The sequence below is a fragment of the Saimiri boliviensis genome, chromosome 3 (assembly GCF_048565385.1).
Source record: "Saimiri boliviensis isolate mSaiBol1 chromosome 3, mSaiBol1.pri, whole genome shotgun sequence".
Lineage (NCBI taxonomy): Eukaryota > Metazoa > Chordata > Mammalia > Primates > Cebidae > Saimiri > Saimiri boliviensis.
This window is the reverse complement of record NC_133451.1, coordinates 91,357,924-91,371,367: the sequence shown is the minus strand read 5'-3', so window position 1 is coordinate 91,371,367 and position 13,444 is coordinate 91,357,924. Positions and strand designations below refer to the sequence as shown.

Genomic DNA, 13,444 nt, shown 5'->3' with positions numbered 1-13,444 from the left:
TTTTTTTAAATTCAAGTCTGAGACAGTGGCACATGTAACCTTGCCAAGCGCACGATTCACTTGTCCCCCCCGGCTTCGCACCGCTGCTTGACAGCTATGCTATGGACTTGTTAGGTGGGTGCCAGTTTCCTCGCCTTCGCCCGTAAATTTTCAGGGCAGTCAGTCACACAGAACCTCTTAAAATGGAAGGTGATGCTGCTCACGAAACTAAAAAGCAGTTTTAGTTTTGGTCCTACACACCGAAGACCTCAAGACAGTATGGTATGATATGAAACACACTGGCTTTGGAGTCCCATGGACCTAGGTTTGAACCTTGACACTGCCACCTTTTATTGATGTGAACTTAGGCAAGTTAGTTATCCTCCATATGCTTCCTTTGCTTAAAAAAAGAAGGGAGTAATAACAGAGGTGTTAGAACAATTCAGTGAATCATACATATAAAGATCCGAGTGCAGTTTGCCACTAGTGACACTCCATTAATATTAGTTATTATGACTGGTATTATACAATGTAATTGGGGTTTACCTAGAATTTTTCTATAGTAATACTTGAATGGCTTTCAAAGGATGCTTGATTTTATTCTGGTTTTGCTCTTAATTGGAAAGTAAGTTCACAGTGCTTTAGGGCTGAGATATTAGTATATTATTAGTGTGATTATTCCTACCTTGTCTTTATTTTATACTGGTGACTTTTTCTTTGAAAAGCATTTATTAAAAAATAAATGAATATATATTGAAAAGGGGAGATGGTTCAGAATTCTAGGACTTTAGAAAATTGAATGCACTTTTCTGTCTTTTGTAACATCTGTGGTAGTTAAAGCTGCCATATAGAATGCACGGACCTGTTTGTTGCAGGATGTTTGATTTAAAACAGTGGTTCTTCCCTTTCCGGACAGGGTCAGAATGAGCTGAGTCCTCTCCAAGGTTGTGAACAAGAGCTCCACACCCTCTGTTCAGAAGACCAAGCATAGTGGCAGATGCCATGGCCTGTTGTGAAGTGAAGTTGGAGGAGGGAGGATTCTAGAACAGATGGTTTCTTGGATATCTGGGGCCTGTCCAGCTCTAGCTTTGAAAACGATGGGCCAGACTGTGAATTGGCATGGATACAGGCTTGAGTGCCAGAACAGGAAGTGAGGTCCTAGGGTGATGTCTTTGGGGCAGCTGCTGCTGCTCAGCTGGTGGGCTGGTACCGCTAGCTTTGGCTTCCTGTGGTTTGATGAGGTGATGTGTGTGGTACGATAACAACAGTGAAGTGGGAAGCTGGGTCTGCAATCCGAGAAGGTCGTAACTACTCTGGAACTGCTGGCCTGTTTTAGAAGGGGTGTCAGCTACTGTGCCTTATGGAACTTGTGCCACGTTTGGCATGATGGAAATGCATGAATGTGGGAGCCAAAGATCTATGCGTCCTATGCTGATCAGCCTGAGTTCTGGCCTGTGCAGAACAGTAAGCCGGGCTTTGTGGGAGGGCTTGGCTGTCCTCTTTGACATTAGCATCCAAAGACTATAGGAGCTTATCCCAGACTTTGCTAACATCCTCTGATACCTTTTTGGAATAATTAAATCATTCTTGGCTAGGTTCTGTTGTTTGTCCTGCCTCTCACTAGCTGGGTGTCCTTGGGTGAATTACTTAATCATTTTGTGCCTAACTTTCCCTATTTACAAAATGAAGAGGCCAGACTCGATGATACTGCAGATGTGAGATGATCTCCAGTGTCCAAATCTGATTCAATAATTTTTAGGTATTTCCTTTCTTTGAATAGTGAGTCCCACAAATTTTACTTCTGCGTAAGTGAAACATACACCTTTTCTTTTGTTCATAAATTGTTTCTTAAAGATTTATGTGGACTGTAATCCCAGCATTTTTGGGAGTCTAAGGTAGGCGGATTGCTTGAGCTCAGGAGTTCAAGACTAGACTGGACAACATGGTGAAACCCAGTATCTAAAAAAAAAAAAAAGAGAGAGAGAGAGAATTAGCCAGGCATGGTGGTGCACACTTGTAGTCCTAGCGCCTCGGGAGGTCAAGGTAGGAGGATAGTTTGAGCCCAGGAGGTCAAAGCTGCAGTGAGCTGTGGGTGGTGCCGCTGCAATACAGCCTGGACAACAGAGCAAGACTCTCTTTAAAAAAAAAAAAAAAAAAAAAAAGATTTACATGGAGCTTCTCTATATCAAGTATTCAAGAATTTGGAAATGAAAGTGTATCATTATTTTATGGAGAGAAGGACCCATATTCTCTCTCCTTCTTGTAAATTATCTCATCCCATTTGTTGTTGGAACAATACTGGTTGCAACTCTTGTTTGAGAGGTAAAGTGTGAAAAACATGATGTTGAATTATAGAAGCATATTATTAGACCAGGCACAGTGGCTCATGCCTGTAATCCCAGCACTTTGGACTTTGGGAGGCTGAGGCGGGCGGATCACGAGGCCAAGAGATCGAGACCATCTTGGCCAATATGGTGAAACCCTGTGTCTACTAAGAAATACAAAAATTAGCCAGACATTAGCATGCACCTGTAGTCCCAGCTACTCGGGAGGCTGAGGCAGGAGAATTGCTTGAACCTGGGAGGCAGAGGTTGCAGTGAGCCAGCATCACGCCATTGCACTCCAGCCTGGTGACAGAGCAAGACATCTTAAAAAAAAAAGAAGAAGAAAAGAAAAAGAAGCATATTATTATAGTGGCACTAGAGGACTAGAGGCCCTTCATTCTAAAAGGAGCAGATTGAGCCCCAAAAATGTTTCCAGGAGAGTCTGAGGCTGTGCATTGTGCTCCCCTTGAGTGGAGGCTGTGCTTTGTTGATCTTGGCATCCAGCGCCTCTTGGGCTGTTTTTTTTCTTTTTCTTTTGTTTTTAAACAGCTCTTGTCAGAGTGACACTAGGTAAAAATCTCACTTTAACTTCCCCTTGACCTGTTCCGTGCTGAAATGCTATCACTCATGTTTCAAAGCATTATTTCAAGATAGAACAAACTCCAGGAGTGGTGGGTTTCCTCTTCAGCGTGGTCTGTGTAAACATGGGCAGTTTCTCAGAGGCTGGGCTGAGGCCCCAGAAGTTTTCTTCATAAGAGGTCACTTCTTATCTCCGCCCCCGCAATTCCTTTTCTCTGTGGTTTTAATCTCTAAGAAGGAAGCAGAGGTATGGTTCCGAGGAGTGATGTGGGTTCCGGGGAATGCGAGGGAGGAAGGGCCCAGTGGGTTGAGCTGATATGGGACTGGGAAAGCATAGTGAGGGAAAAGGGCCTTGCAGAACTACCCAGTGCTTGGATCAGGTTCTTCTGCAGAGCCCTGGGAAACTGGAAACACTCTCCAGAGGTGGTGTGTGCACTGGCAGTGGAGTCTTAGGATCTTTGTCATTTCCTTTTGAATTTCATTTGTTCTACTTCTTCCCTTGCTATAGTTGCCACATTCCCTGTCTGACATTTCGCAGGACTTTATTGCCCGCCAGATTTGCCGATTTCTCCTTAAATTCCACCTGTTCTCCCACATTGTAAGTGAGACACATTTACCTTCTTTGGTTCATTCCAAGGCATTAACTAAACATGTCTGGAATTCTGATGAGTCTAAGAATCTGTGTGTGTGTGTGTGTGTGTGTGTGTGTGTGTGTATTTTTTTTTTTTTTTTTTTTGAGATGGAGTGTTGCTTTGTTGCCCAGGCTGAAGTGCGGTGGTGCAATCTCTTCTCATTGCAACTCTGTTCCTGGGTTCAAGCAGTTGTCCTGTCTCAGCCTCCTGAGTAGCTGGGATTACAGGTGTATGCTACCATACCCAGCTAATTTTTATATTTTTAGTAGAGATAGAGTTTTGCTATGTTGACCAGGCTGATCTTGAGCTCCTGACCTCAAATGATCCGCTTGCCTTGGCTTCTCAAAGGGCTGGGATTACAGGCACGAGCCACCATGCGCCTGGCCATCAACGTGTATATTTATTGCCAGGTTTTTTCTTTTCTCTAAAAGCATTGCTCAGAAATCTCTGCATTTGAGAATCCAGAAATCACAATAGTCAAACATGGGACATTTTTAGTGAAGAGAAGCTGAGGGATTGAAAACAAAATAATTGGAAAGAAGGCGTGATGACAACCACGCCTGTAATCCCGACACTTTGGGAGGCTGAGGTGGGTGGATCATCTAAGGTCAGGAGTTTGAGACCAGTCTGGTCAACATGGTGAAACCCCGTCTCTATTAAAAACACAAAAAATTAGCCAGGCGAGGTGGCAGGCACCTGTAATCCCAGCTACCTGGGAGGTGAAGGCAGAAGAATCTATTGAACCCGGGAGGCGCAGGTTGTGATGAGCCGAGATTGCACCATTGCATTCCAGCCTGGGCAACAAAAGCAAAATTTCATCTCAAAAAAAAAAAAAAAAAGAAAGAAAAAAGTAGGAGCAGTTTGCTAAGAGAGAGGGAAAAGTACTGGATTGTCATTGTCCCCGAGGTTTCCAGGCTTGTGTGAATTTTGCACAGGGGCAGCCTCTCCAGTTGTAGGAATGTTGTGGCATTAGGATCACTTAGTCCCAGGGCACAAAAACTCTGTAGTGGGGGTTATCATAGCAGGTTACATGTGGCAAGGCAGATGAGAATCTTGAGAGTGTCTGAGGATGTGCACTGTGGCCACACAGGTATGGGCTGTCAGATGGTTCCAGATCCAAGGCAGCATTGGGGGGTGTTACCAGCAGGAACTGGTGACTCTTTCCTCCTTGAAATTTCTGCTACGGTGACTGTGATGAGCCTAGCTAATTGCCGTCATCTCTGTTGAAATAGACATTTTAATTAAATACGTTGCCCTATGTTGTTGGCCAGCAGGGCATAGTGTATATATCGGAGGATGGCGGCAGCTGTTGGCTGTGATACCATTTAGCTTGGGCCTCACATTCATGAAGGGCCTCAGATTTACTCCTTCATGTTGTCTCCACATGAACTTGTACATTTAATCACAGAGACAAACTGGCAGGATTGAAAGAAGATGGCATTCATCATCCAGATTTAAATTTGTTTCTCATTAACAGAGATTCTGCCTGTAGAGCACTATGAATTAATGCATTTTATAAATCTTGTAACTGTCTTATGAAGAGCATAATTAGTCATAAGTGTTTGGATATTAGGAATGTTAACTTGCTCAATATGGGCATTAAAATGTTTTGTCATTTCCTTATTTTTAACATTATTGGGAACTTCAAAAAAGGAGATTGGCTCAGGCCCCTCTTGACCTCTTGGAAGGCCCTGCTGAGCTGGGTTTGCATTGTCTGTGCTGGGTCACACATTCACTTTGGGTGCAGTTGGCTGGGCCTAAGGTTTCACAGGGTGTAGAAAACTTTGTTCCCCATATATAGAATAGCCTGGGCCCTTTTCTCCCAGAAAGTGCTGTGGGTGTGGCAGACTGATGACCAAATTGAAGAGGGGGAGCCTGGGAGTCCGACTTATGGGACTAAGGAGTGAGACCCCATGCAGAACTTGGATTTAGACATGGGATGCCAAAGTTTTAGGCAGTTCAGCTCAGTTTTCTGCATCTGCACTTAGAAACTGCAGGTGAATGACACCAAATGACTTTTGAAAACTCGGAAGACTGTAAAACTCATTTGAGCTTTGAGATATCAAGCCACTGCTAAACTACTTTCTTGAAAATGAAATCATTGTTTAGGCAGTTGGTGGTGGTTTTGGAAAAATTTCAGAGTGAAGGGCTCTGTGAGAAAAACAGTTCCAGAAATAAGGAGAGGATAGAGTGATGCAAGGGGCCATTTAGCAAGCTAGATAAAGCCTGGAGGTGATAACTGGTTGTGCTTAGGGAGGAATAAAATTGGAAAGCCATGTGAAAATGCAGCTTGAGTCATTTTGGGGGGGAATCTTTGAAATGAAAAACGTATTTAGTAAGAGCGACCATGCATTTTAAAATCCATCAACCATCACCTCTCTTCCCCACCCTCAATATCAACATGTAATAATTTATGCTGTAACCACCACCAAGAGATAACTTAGGAATGAATTGCATCAGTCACCTTTTTTTGGGGTTGTTTGGCAGATGCTGTGATGTTTACAATAGAGACTAGAAAATTTGATGGGGAAAGGTTGGCATATTAACAGTCATTGAAGTAAGCAGTCTGGGACCCTGTTGCATTATAAGGGAAGGGATTTTGGACCTTGGTGTTTTGCAAAGGCCATATTTGCATAATTAGAGAGCACAGGTTTGTGGGTAAAATGGTTGCAGCTACTAAACTAGCCTCGTATTTATGGATTCTTGCTCATTTGCAGAATACCTTTTCTGTGTGCTTGTTGAAACGATAATATCCTGGGTAGGTTTTATTACAATCACTTATGGTCTAGTAAACATATCTAGAAATACCGTAAGAGAGAGCCTAGGCAATATTCATAAGCCTGCTGCTTTATGAAGAGATTGTGCTTATCAGAAATGTAGCATGACTGTAAATTTTTTCTTTTATATGGAGTGATTTACTTGGTATTCCAGTATATTATTTTGCTAGGAAAATGTCAAGTTAGTACTCCTCTCAAAGGGGCATTGTGCAGCTGAGTCACCTGTGGAATTTAAAAAACAAACAGATTTTGCCCTCAGCCCACATGTGTTGTGACTATATCTCCAGTTCCTGGCCTGAGCACCCATCTAAAATAGTGAAGAGGACAGAAATGATTCTTGACTTCTTGGCATGTACATCTGTGAGGAAGTCGGATGATAAATGCTGCAGGGAGAAAAAATCATAATGGTAAATTGTGATAAGTGCTATAGAAAAAATAAAACAAGGGGCAAGGAGCGAGACTGACAGGAAGAATGCAGTTTCGATGGGCGGAAAGGCTGCTCTGAGGAAGTCAGACCGCAAGCTAAAACTCAGGGATGGAGAGGATAGCCCTGTGAGGGGAGGGAGGAGCATGTCAGGCTGAGGGGACAGAGCTGGGGAGGCTTGGTGGGGTTGAGGAGCTGAGATGATTGAGACTTGTGGTGGGAGAGTGGGGAGCCCCACAGGGGGCAGGGGAGGATGGTGCTCCTGGCAGAGACGGCAGGCCACCTGCTGTGTCTATTCTGTGCTCCTTAGTGTTGTGGTTATGAAATGACTTGCCTAAGTGTCCCTTTAAAGGAAAAGCGGTCCTTGCCAGTTACAGCACTGTCACTGTTTAGGTCTGCTAAGCAAATTCTAGGGTGTCTGATTGCTTTGTGTTGGGAGTTGTAAATGGATTTCACTTGAGAACATGACAAGAACTGTAAGATTAGTTTCAGCAAAAGAATTTAATTGAAGGATACATCATTGTTCTTGCAAATCCCTTGATGTTTAGCTGTTGTCTTCCAGCCTTTTTCATTCCCTTCACCCTGTCTGCTGCTTGCAGGACTAAGCTGTAAGTCTTCGTTTACCTGCAGCCCTTTTGTATGGCTTGGAACCTGCTTTCTTCTTCCTCCTGGTCCTCTTCTTCCCCACTCCTCTTCTCCCTTCCCTTCCCCCTCCCCCTCCCCCTCCTCTTCCTCCTGCTTCTCCCCTCTTCAGATGGGAGAGAGATGAGAAAAGTGTTCATTTAGTTATTCTTTGGAATAAAATATACCTCAGTTTCCAGTGAGGGAATTCTGGTAGATTTACTGACAGGTGACAGTTTTTTTTCTATAGAATTAGGATTCCTGGGAAACATTAGTTGTAACTACATTATTGATGATAATGCTATATGCATTGGAAATTTGGGACCAGGCCCTGCACCCTGCATGCTGTTGTGAGGTGTGAAGTGGTTCCCTGCACAAGGGCAAGTGAGGGTGGAATCCACTGAAATGCAGCCCACTCTCCACCCTCCGCAGTTCAGGCCAGGGCATGGAGCTGGGTCAGCTTGGAGGAAAAGGGTATTCCTTTCTGTTTCTCATGCAAGCAAATCGCCAGGCCCATTTCTCAACTCCTTCAGAGGTGCCAAAAGGGCTGGTGATAGCCCTGCCTAGGGCAGACCTTAGTGAATTCTGGGTCCCACCTTCTTGCCTGGGAAGACCCTGTTCTTACCTGGTAAGACACAAGTGAAACCACAGTTAGTTCACTTCACATAAGGAGGCAGGCTGTTTTCTCCGCTGGTGTGTTATTAGTTTTAACGGACATATTTGTGCAATCAGTGTGTACAATTCATATGGGTAAGCATCTGGCATATTTTCATTATTTTAGAGTAATGCTATGGCAAACTCACATTTCAGCTTCTTGTCAAAAATAGTAGTGTTCTGGTATGGCAGGTAAATCTTGTTATCTTTTGGAGCAGTACTTCCCACCAGCGTGTGCTGCCTGGATCTAGTTTCATTCACAGAGGCTGTCCCACATCACATTTCAATGCATTTGTGCTTTAATAGCTGATTCTTAGTATTGAGAACATTGAGCAGGTGCTTTTATCTCCAGTTTATAAAGGAGGAAACTGTGCAAGGGGGAGGCCAACTCACTTGCCCCGGACAAATTAGAGACTGGTTTCAGGGTTGGAAAACAGGTTCTCATATTTCTTCCGGTATATGTGAAGGTGTGGACTAATCTCTCCTGTGACAAGGACATCCGTGAGTAGTATAGTGAGTTCTCAGATGGGAGTCCAGAGGCGAGTAGGCAGGATTGGAAGAGTTCCTCTGCCTTCTTCCGTGTCTGGCCGTCCAGATGACTCCATATGTCACCATGTCTTAGCCAGTGGCGCCAGTGGCTGTGTCTTTAAGAGGGTGACCTCGAAGTTGGACACATCACATCGAGTCGTGTCACATCACTGCAGAGTCATAGGAACAAACCTAGTTCCCAGGGATCCTAGGAAATATAGTCTACCCCTGGGGTTGTGGGTGAGGGGAATCACATGCTTGACTAGAACTAGGGCAGTTTAGTACTAAAAAGAGCATGGGGTAGATGCTGAGACACTGTCTACCACATTAGTCCTCATTCCTCCCTGAGCAGCACTGGGGCGGGTGAGCGGCCCTAAGTGAGTTTTTAGCTAACAGAGATGTATAATGAAGGGCCACCATGGAGAATTTTATATTTCTACTGTAGCCCTAAATGAATAGGCCGCTCTTTGTACATGTGCTTGAATATGCTTCTTGGAACCAGTTCATTCACTCGACAGATACGTGCTGAGCGCCAGCCCTTCACCTGAGTGCTGTGTGGTGTAGTAACTGAAGGTGCCTGTAAGATGGCCAGGGCCAGCCCTGCTCACAATGAAGAGCCTATTTATACAGGTGATTTTTAACCTCAAACGGGAAGGAAGTTGGAGTTAGTTTACCTGTCATTAAGTTGTTAAAGATTTTTCCTACTGATAGCAACTGAATGGAGCTCTGCTATGGTTTGAATGTGTCCCCCAAAGAGCATATGTTGGAAATGTAGTCCCCAGTGCAACCATGATGGGAGGTCGAGCCTAACGGGAGGTGGAGCCTAATGGGAGGTGGAGCCTAATGGAAAGTGTTTAGGTCATCAAGGCTCTCCCTCATGAGGGGATTAGTGCTGATTATAAAAGGGCTTGAGGCTCAGTTCAGTCTCTTGCTGTCTTTCATCCTTTTGCCTTCACTATGGGATGATGCAACAAGAAGGTCCTTGCCAAATACCAGCTCCTTGGTGTTGGGTTTATTTTCTTATTACCAGAAATAAGTTTATTTCTTTATAAATTGCCCAGTCTGTGTTATTCTGTTGTAGTAACACAGAATGGACTAAGATGAGCTCAGAGGGAGAGGGGGCTGTGTACCGGGCCCTTTCCTATACAGCAGCTGGGCTAATGCCTCTGCAAATTGTATTAGCCTGTTTGTGTTAAATGAGGAGCTCTCCTGCTTGAAGAAGGCAAGGCAAGGTGCTCATGAAGCCAGAGAAATCAGTCAGGCAGCCTCTGACTAACCTTCTTACAGGGGTCTTCTTACCTGTTTATGTAAGGGACAAATTCTGCCTCGACCACCCAAGGAAGGGAGTTTGGAGTATTAACCCTGAACTGAGAGGTGGTGGTGATGAGGGTAATCAAGCAGCTAGAGATGTTGTCCTTCAATACATCAATGAGCCAAAGGAAAGCCTGCACAGAGTAGACCTGCACCTGGACATGAGAGGAGACTGGATTCAGGGCAGTGCTCGTGGGGAGCTTCCTTCACCGCCCCGCTCTTGGCCCCTGTGTTACAGGGGCTGTTGGCTGTTGCCCCTGTTGTTCTGGGAATGGGCTCCCTGCAAGATGCCATCTGCTTTTCCCTCCACCATTCCCAGCACTACTCTGGCCCTCTCCCCCAGCCAGTGGTCTGGGATGGGTGTGTCCCACTCTGGCTGTACAATAGAGTAACACAGGAGCTTTAAGAACTCCAACACCCAGAGCTCACCCCCAGCAAATCTGACTTAAATAGTCAGGGGTGGGGCTTGGACAGCAGTATATATATTTGTAAGGTTTTCTAGTTGAATTTAAATATTACAGCTGGGATTGAAAATTTTGGTCTAGTATTGGTGGCTGTTGGGTTTTTTTCTTGTCGTTTTTTTGACATCCATTCCTGTTATTAATCTCTAGACCACTGTGGTTTCTTAGTCTAATACTTACTTGCTGTCCAAAACCTTCCAAATGTAAGTCTTATGCCAGGAAGTGAGACGTAAAGTTTGGTTTTATAATAAGAGATATCTTGTTCAGTGAGCAGAAATAAGTACCATTTGTTGATAACTGAAGTTTTTGCTTTTTTTTTTTTTTTTTCTTGTGGGAGCTACAGAAAAGAATTCAGAGGGTGTGGTGGGAAAAAGAAGAAATGAACGTCTCTCTGAGAGCAAGTATAATGTTTTGGACTTGGTGGGAACAGTCCTCAAATTGAAGTAATAGAGAACTGTGGAGGGGAGAGACTGATGAAGAAGGCACAGTGAGTTTTTTGGTGGTTAAAAACACAGCACTGCATTTATATAATCTGTTTCCTCTCTAACAGTGGCAGCATGTTGTGGATTTTTTTTTTTTCCTGGAGAGAAGCACACTGCCTCCGATCAGTGGAGAGGATGAAAATCATCAGTGTCCTCCTCAGGGTCAGGAGACCTGGGCCTCATTCTTCCACTGTCACCTGCCAGGGTTGAGATTGTCACAGAAGACTGGTCCTCTCTGTGGCGGTTCACTGGGGAGAGATAAGGGGATTAGAAACCTGCTGGGCTCAGAAGGGACTCCATGTGCTTGACTCCAGTGGAGACTTATGTTTCCTGCCATTTCTGTAGCAAGAAGGAACCCAGATGGTGCCAGGGGTCTGTGAATGCCCAGGAAATACGTATGAAACATTGTGTGAGAGAACACATACCTTTCTGGGGAAGAAGTTCCATGACTTTTAAAAATCAGTATCCTAAAGGGATCCCAGTGACTAAAAAAAAGGAAGTGAAGAATTCCTATCGTAAGTATCTTTATCTGTGAGAGGGAAAGAGGATGTCTGCCTAATGTAAGCTGGAATCCTGTGAATTCAAACAGATACTTTTGTTCACACTCCTGCAGCTTATGTCTAGCATGTTATGCTATAATGAATAGGATTCCAGCATTAAACTTATTTTTTGAGAAATCTTCAGGAAAAAGTACCATCTTATGAATAGGTGCAGTATATATAAATTTCATTTAAGGCATCACAAATTTTTCCTTTTTTTCTCCCAACTGCATACTCTAAATACAGGCAAAAAGTGTGTAAGGAAGGTTGTAACAAAATATATATGTAGGCTATAGGACTGATAAAATACAAATAAATCACAAAAACTATATGGAGGAAGGGGGAAATCATACCAAATAAATAGGGCTACCAAAGTTATTTGAGCATTACATTTATAATGAGCTTCCCGGAAACCAAAGTAAAAAGAGAAACATGGTGGGTATGAGAATTCCTACTTAAAGCAAATTCTTTCGTTAGGTAAGATACTCTTGTGTCCATGTCTAAGACTTTATCGTATGTTGCCATCCTCAACACTTTCACCAAACACACAGAAATGCCTTTCTTGTGACTGCTTTCCACTTCAGCAGTTAGTTTTTAGCAAGACTAGTTGTGCGGGATACCCATCTCAGGATGTGGAGTTCTTTGATGAACTCTCTCCTGTTTTTCTGAAAACTCAGTTGTCTTAGCTGCCAGGAATTGTGGTGCAAGATTCTATTCTGTGGAACTGCCCAGAGCAGGGAAAATGAAAAGGGTGTTAGGTGCTTCCCTTCAGGAAATGACAACTTAACCAGCGCAGTGATGGTTTTTTTGCCATAGAATGGTGGGTCCTGACCAGAGGTCTGCTGGAGTGGCAGGCCTTCCCACCGTGGGGAGCTGAGCTGAGGAGACCCTTTGAAGCCATCCGTCTGCCCCTCGCCCCTTTAGAAGTATTCTTTCTTTCACCTTCTTGCACATAATTTACTTTGTGACTATTCATAAATGCCCCCTAAAGATGAAAACATTTTTAAATTTGGATTGAGAGTCACAGTAAAGCCTTTATAGAACCAAAGGATGTTTATCAAACTGCACAGCTTTCTTTTCTGCTCCTTTTCCTCAAAAAGAGTCACAAAAATTCAGGAGTTAAAAAAAAACCCTCTTCATTTACTTCCTCATTGCCTTTCATATATGTTCGGTAATTGCATAAGTTGTCTCGCTTAAGCTATAGCTAATAATAGCTTTTTTGTTGCTTTGGAAAACTATAAACAAGTATCCTAAAACATAAATACTTCAAAGTATGTTTTCTTAATAATGGTGTTTGATATGGGCTGGGGGATGAGGTGAAGTCAAATATTTAGACACTTACATAGTTTATGTTTATGATTATCCACCTGTATATCCATTATAATTTTATCCAGAAATAGCATGTACTGTGGAAGGATGTTTTCTTACTTTCCTGGAGTAGCTCGTGGGGAGACCTAAGAATGCTTTGGAAGTCTTTGTAGTCTGTTGTGTTTGTCTTGTTTTCTTTTGAAAAGTACAGATCTAGAACCAAGGGCGAACCTTTCAGAATGGGGTAAGACTAGAATTGAACTTGATGAGTTGCCTTATGTAGCAAAGATTTTGGCTTCAAAGATACAGGTAATCTGCAGAAGTAAAATCAAGCTTCTTTCGGTGTGTCTGTGACTGCATCACATGAAAATGGCTAGGTAGATTTTCACTTGATTTGGAGAGTTTGTTTAGGGTGGTCTGATTTAAAATGTAGGCTCTTGTGATGTGCATAATTTTAGATGGTCTTGATTGCCCAAAGCAGCTGTTACTGCTGTGCAGAAACACGTGTTCAGTGTCCCTTTGGGAGAAATGTGCCGTGTGCATACAGATGCCATAGACAGAGGAAATAAATGGTGGTGGCAACATGAGCCCCACCTCAGGCAACCAGGACAAGCAGATTCCAGAGGTAGGGTTGTGTGGGGACAACTCTGAGAAGTCCACACAACAGGGAGGAGCTGTAGGGAGGTGTTTATTTCACAATAGTTCATGATTTTTTTTCAGCAATGCTGGGTGAGCAGTTGAGATATAGTATCAAAAAAACATATTAACTATAAACGGGTGAATTTTAAATAGCCAAATTTACATCTCCAGTTGTTTTTTTTTTGA

The 13,444-nt window shown here is 43.4% G+C and overlaps 1 protein-coding gene across 4 annotated transcripts in view; it reads left to right on the top strand.

Annotated features, from left to right (window-relative positions):
- The window catches only part of TSPAN5 (tetraspanin 5), a 191,488-nt gene that overhangs the window by 40,106 nt on the left and 137,938 nt on the right, over positions 1-13,444 (top strand). The window lies entirely within an intron of this gene.